This window comes from Parasteatoda tepidariorum, chromosome 2 (assembly GCF_982258835.1).
Source record: "Parasteatoda tepidariorum strain Cologne lab strain chromosome 2, Ptep-v5.0, whole genome shotgun sequence".
NCBI lineage: Eukaryota > Metazoa > Arthropoda > Arachnida > Araneae > Theridiidae > Parasteatoda > Parasteatoda tepidariorum.
In genome coordinates this window covers 70214447-70221641 of record NC_141756.1, presented here as the reverse complement: position 1 = coordinate 70221641, position 7195 = coordinate 70214447, and positions in this window count along the sequence as shown.

The following is a 7195-nucleotide window of genomic DNA, read 5'->3' as shown; positions in this document are numbered from 1 at the left end:
AATAAATATGTTTTATATTCAAATGAGCTGTAAATGAGAACAATGTAATTTTTAAAAAAACATTCTCGAAAAACTAATGCTAGAAATTTAATTTTGAGTTCACTAATCAAGAATTGCAAAGTCTATACTAACAGATATTAAAATTATTACCAAGAAATCAGGGAAAACCCATGTTGGGTTTTTTGTTGTTTCTCAATTATCTACATTTCTTTCGTTTAGAATTAAGATGACAGAGAATAACTTTTCAAGGAAAAGCCTAAATTTCACTGGTTTAAAAACTGTACACCTGAGAGGTATTTAAAAATCCTAAATTAGTCAAAAAATTACTCACCATCCCAACAGATATACTTATTCGTATACAACAACTCTTAGTCATTATTCTGCAGTGTTTTTATGATATCTAAAATTATTAGAATTCTTATTCCTTTATCAAGTTTACAAAAATAAAAATCTAAAAAACTAAATGGATTTAACATGACTAATATAATTATGCTTAAATTATATTCGTGGCATAATATAAAATTTGAAAGCTGAAGATAAACTAATTTTGGTAGGGCCAAATTATGAATTTCTCTCATTTTAAAGCAATTCAACTCAAAAAATAAATAAATAAAATGAATAAATAGAAATTTCAAAATTATAGGTTTTATTTTAACTTTTTTAGCAAATTTATCCTTTTTCTGAATTAAATTTAATAAATGTCTGAGACCAAAATTTTAAATTGATAAAACTACTATGTTTGAAAATTTATGTAATTATATCCAAGTTTTAAAGATTATATAACGCTGTAATGAAATTTACTTGATAATTTTTTTCCTTAAAAAAAAAAAAAAAAAAAAAAAAATGCTCTCAATTTATTTTTCTTCCATTGTTACTTTCTAAACCAAAGAAATAGTTACTGAACAAGTATACCTTTAACTATATACTTGTACTACAATTTTCGAGTTCGCTGAAGTAAAACCATTCTTTTTCGATAAAACTCGTTAAGTTTGCATTAAGTAAAGTATCTGCTTTGGAGAAGCAATATTTGAAAAACTCTACTTATTATCTCCGAACTCGACCTTTTTTGTGATATAAGTTACTAATAATCTATTTATCTAGTATTTATGAATATGCTTCGTTATATAAAAAACAATAAATTTCTTATAATGTCGTTTTTTAAAACTTCGTATAAATATTTGCATCGTTACTTCTTAAGCGTAATGGTGATGGCTAAGAGAACAATTAAACTACTTCTCTCACTTCAAAATTCCATGGAAAAATTCAATTTATCTTTAGATTATAGAGATTATTCACTCTTTTGAATCATTTAAATTTAAAGAGCGCATTGTTGATTCTTAAATATATTTTTTATCTAAAAATAAACAAACAAGCATATTTTTTAATTGTAATTTTCAACTGAATTAATTGAGAAAAATTAATTCTGTTTCTGTAGGCTAAAAACAAAAATGCAAGGCGCATCACTTTTGAAGGACGTAGGGAGGATTGGAAAGCTTTTTAGAAGAAAAAAAGTGTCATACTCTTTTATACAGACAAAAAGAGATATTTTTTCCTATAAGTTCATTTGAGAAACGGAATTTTATTCACAGTCTTATACTTTTTTATAGCTCAGAAAAATGTTGTTCGTAAAATTTTTTTGTGATCCATCACATTTCTTGGTTTTAGTTATTTATCTATCAGCTTTTATATAGAAAGTTATCAAAAGTGTAGAATGCGATAAACAATGAAAAAAATTCTAAAAGCTCTAAGTATTCAATATTTCATTTGACGATAATTTTAATCTTTTTATCTTCTTTATTTTCAAATTGTAGTTAATAGAATAAAAAAAAAAATTTTTTTAAATTATCTTTCATCGATAAGTTTCAAATAGTGCTGCTATTTTAACTTAATATTTATTTAGCAAGTTTTATTTTCAAACAAATAAATTCAACAGACATTCAGTTTAAACAAAGGAATTTTAAATGCTTATATAGTTAAACATTAATGAACATGTTACATTTACAAGTTTACAGAAATTCTTGTACAAATTTAATAAAGTTTCATAGAATTTTTTATTTTCTTTGCATTTAGTAAAAAGTACATAAATCCTTAAAAAAAAATTTTCCGAGCACAATTTAAAATAAATATTGAAACGCAGTGGGTGTTATTTCTTTTGTTTAGATAAGACATTTAAAAGTAATTGCTTTATATCAAAGCATTTTCAGAGAAACGAAAAATTAATTTTCGTTTTTCTTCCAAAAGTTTTTTTTTTCAAATAGTGCATATTGAATTGTTTTAGTCTTCTTTAAACAGAATTATTCCACTTACATTAGAAAGACGGAAAGAAAACAGTATATCCAAAATGCAGAAGATTCGTAAAACCTTTACTTAAAAATATTAACAATAATGTGGATCACAGCACATTTTGTAGTGTTCAGTTGAGTTCACTCGGCTTTCTAGCTTTGTGAGGTACAATGTAATCAGCATTCTTTCCTTACTTCCTCAGAGGTGCGACAGCCCAAGATGGGTCTTGGCCTTCTCAGGATTTTAAGTTCTGACAACCATATCTTTGGCATTGATTTTCCAACTTCCGTTTTTCAATGTTTTTACTAAACCTTCAAAGCAACCTGAGCCGTCCTCTCTTCCAAGTTCAGTTTGGTATAGCTATGAAAACTTTTCAGATGGTCCAAGTATTATTAATTTCATATAGATATTCATGACATCTTAATCATTGTGTGTTGATAAAACTATAATTACGTCTGCAGTTTTGGAATTTTTTTTATATTTCAATACTGTTTTTGTTTCCATATTCTATTTATTTGAACCTTTCAAAAAATATTTCTTATTTATCTTTCAACCATTGACTGGGTCCTTCATCTTCTTTTATAAATGTCAAGTTTTAGCTACATAAGTCTAAGTATTGGCCACCCTAGATATTCTTTCGTTCTATTCGTTTGACCTTGTACGTTTCTTTATCCCAAAGGAGCATTGGTTGGCTGAAATAGTTTTGCTATGAATTTTAGCTGTTATATTGTTCTGTATGTTAATTTCAGAGCCCAGGAATGAGGATTTGTTTTTAAATTTATAGCTATCTAATACAAAGAATAATAATTTTATATGAGTTTTGTACTTTGGCTTACATTTGATTTGTTGAATATTGAGAGTCATTCTAGTAGCTTCAGTTTCTAGGGAAATGAATATTTATTTAAGAGATTTAGGTGTAAGTAAATATTTGTACAGACTTATTGAAGACAGTTTCTCTAGTGTTTACGTCTGCATTTCTGATAATTTTGGGTTATGCTAGATTAAAAGGAAGTCAAGCCAGATCATCACCTTATTTTAGCCCATCAGGGAAGGTAATAGGTTTTAATAAGGTATCGTGCACTTTTATTCTTAATTTTATCTCTAGCAAATTAATGAACCTCTTTTTTAGGGATTTTGAATTTATACATAGCATAAACAAGCCGTTTTCTATTTACTAAGTCATAAGATGATTTAAAGTTAGAAAATAGAAGATGAGTATCAATGCTAAATTAATGTGTGTTTTTTTTTTTTTTTCATTATTTTCCCGTTGATATATTTCTTCAAACTGCAACAGCAAAAATCAGTTAGATGATCTCCAATTATGTTATAAGCCTATTCAGCTATTTTGTTGAAAGAAATTTTTTCATATGTTGTGCAAAGAAAACTAATTCATCTGTTTGAGAAGTGCGGTATATTCTTTTAGAGTATTGGATAAGAGAAGCGTAGTTTCTATTTAATCAGCAGCAATTCCCTCTTCAAAATAAATTTAATTAGGTGATGAAATACACCTTACAAGTGTTTTTTTTCAATATTATATATAAGTTTCGAAGGTATTTAGTTTTGACATTATGGGTTGAAGTTATTAGTTCTTTATTGATTTTGCAGCTTTCGGTATTGAGAGTGGTAAGCATTGCTGGTAGTCTATGTTTACAAAAGAAATTTTATCATATTCGTTTGAATTTTGATATTAAGTGCTCCGAAAATCTACAAAATATTTGATTCATTGGTTCAGCATAGTGTTCATATTATTCTAAAGGTATTAGGAATCTTATAAATATAAAATGCAAAGCTGTAAAAAGCTGGAGAAACCTGCTGTCTGTTTAAAACGGTGACGCTGCTGTCAAAAGATTATTGATTACTTTTAATGTGTAGGGTATGAACAATTATTCCATAATCTTCACAAAGTGTATTTCTACATAAAAAAGCAAAACAATTTAATAACAAAGCAGAGTTGCAAGTACCGAAATGATTTTGACTCTATAAACAAAAACCTTCCTTATTGAAGCTTAACACCAACTAATGGTAAAAAGTAACGAAACAAATATATGCAAAATTGTAAGAACATAGAAACACGTTTGGACACGATAGTCAAAAAGGGAGGGACAAAAAAGGTGTGAGGGGATTTGCCGGGAACTCCTGAGTGCAACAGATTAAATTAGAATAGACTTCAAATTATACGGCAATATACTAGAATTGATATAGCTACTATACTATATAACTATTAACCAAATGTGCTAGAAAGATTCTCAACTAAATTATTAAAATTTTTCAAAATATGGAATGACTCCCAAAAGTTAAGTTCAGTAAATAAAGAGAAGCGTTGAGCTGTTTTAGCAGAAGAAAATTCAAGAAAAAAATTTTTTTTCTTTAGTCTACAATGCACAAAGCTTACCAAATTCTTTTTGGAAATGTTTGAATAGCATCTTTTATATGAGACATTATATGAAAAACAGAATATTGTAATAAATAGGAATTTATTGGAGTATTTTTTGTATCAATGCCTTTTAAAGAAGGGTTATTTTTCAATAGATGGCACCACTATGATAAAATTTAAATGCAATCAAAATTATGATATTTTGGGAGAAATTTTTATTGATCCTTTTAAAATTGTATTTTTGGGGTAAATTGTGGATATAAATTGTATTAACATTTAAGGAGGTTTGGATTATCACTTTTATGGCGTATTAGTGGGGTAGTAGCTGGTTCTTCTTGTGGATCCTTTTTTTTTTGTTCTGACGTCCACTGGATGCGGGATGACTTTTGAGCGAGTAAACAGGTCAGTATGGATTATTCCGCCTTGCTGAGAAAAGTATAAGAGGCGTGAAGAGTGGCTGAAAAAATAGTACGACGGGAGTGCGGATCGTGCCCGATGGAATGTTGAGTTGAAACATCACCGCTGACAGGATCTATCATGGCTGCTAGAAGTATGTTCTGAGCCGGTATCATCGAGAATGAGTTTAGATTTAGCTGGAGTCTCGGAGTGAGTTGATCTAGGCGGAAATGCTGAAAGGTTGATATTTGGAAAGAGTCCCTGGATACCGCGACTGAGTACGCCACATTGATCGGATGAGCTGTTGCCTGGAAGAAAATTGATCTGAAGCCTCAGAATAGTTGACGGGAAATGATAGACGGAGTGTCGCTAAGTTCAAGACAGTTGTCAAGAATTGAGCGTTCCTCGGCAGAAAATAGAGTGTTTCTAAAGAACTGAATGGTGGTCGGAAAGTCGAAGTTCTCCTAATCCACAGGTCTAGCTGCAGGCCCGGTGGGCGTTCCAGAAGGTGATCTGCAAGTTCCTTTGTATTTATAAACTCTAATTTCTTGCCTTTTTAGTAACTTTTTAGAAGAGCATTTTATTCCGTATTTTAAATTATTTCTATCAGGTGTTAAGATATCTATTTTGAGATGAACTTTGGTTATTTAATTTTAATTATTTGTCGTAGGGATATAATGACCTAAAATTTAAATGTTTTTGTAAATTTAGAATGAGCTAGGATTTTATTTCGTAATTGTCTCTTTTAGTGTGAATTAATTGAATGTTATGCCTATGAAATTTAAAAGTGCTTTTTATCGAAAAGTTTTATCTTGAGTATAACCATTTGGAAATTTAAAAGTGTATAAATTGAAATTTTTAGTGCACATGAAGGCATCTGGAAATGATCGGGATTGTGTTTGTTGATAATTTATAGTTATAATAAAATTTACTTCTTATTGTTAAAAGTTTCATGTACTTCATTAGTTAAGTGTCTATTTTTGAACCTGGGTAACCGTTACCAAAATTCAATTAAGAGATCACCCACTGGCCAAAGTTTGAAGGGTAACGGTACAGAATTGGTGCTGTGACCAGGATAGGCAAATTTAATAGAAAGAGCACAAATTAGTGCCGCAATCTTTTGCATTTCCAGATGTTGACATTTGACTTTACTTTTTATGTGTTTTAAGTTGTATCATATTTGAGTGTATTTATGTATTCCCAGTTTTTGAAATAGACGTAAGCAAGTTCGGATATATTCAATTAATAGAGTGCTTGTGAAATTTGAGTTGTAACCAAATATGTGTCCTAAAGATAAGCTTTCGCCACAGGATGGTCAAACGGGTGTATTTATACCTGGCAATTTTTCCCTTTTAACATTGCAAGTACTCCCCACGTTTAGAGGAAGGGACTCTACAGTATCGGTGGAGGAATTTCTTGAGCGCCTACAAGCTTCCGCGTCGCAGTGGAATTGGACAGAGTCAGAAAAATATTTTGCATTAAAAGATAGGTTGTTTGGGGAAGCCAGAGACTGTATAAATGAATTTGGGGAAGACATTGACAATTTTAAAAAGTTGAAAGATAAGTTGCTTAATCTATATGGTAAAAAAGTTTCTCCTTCAACGGCTCTTTTTGAGTTTATGGCCTTCAGGCAACCCGTAGATATGCCAGTTGAGAGATATTTGGCACAGGCCGTGCAAAAAAGCAAATTTTTGGATTTTGGTCAATGTGACACTGAAACAAAAGAGACACAAAGAAACCATATGCTATTTAGTATGTTAAAGTTAAATTTACACCCTAATATTCTGAGAGGAGTTTTGGCTCGAAACCCGCAAAGCTTGGAGGAGTTAAAAAAGTTAGCTATTCTGGAGGAGAGTGCCTGGCTAACCGTGAAGGCCACGAATAATCCGTTTTTGCAGTTCCCAACAGAGATATTTAAAGTTGAACAAAATGAGAATGGGTTAGCTGCTGTTTGTGCAAACCTGGCATCCACCATAGAGAAATTAACTGAAAAGGTAGAGAAACTAGAGACTAGAGTAACTGGAAATATGGGAAATCATGATAGAGGGGCAGTAGCGTTTAGAGATAATAGAAGTAATGAGAGGAGGATAGGTCCCTGTTACAATTGTGGTAGAGTTGGGCATATTGCTAGATACTGCCGTG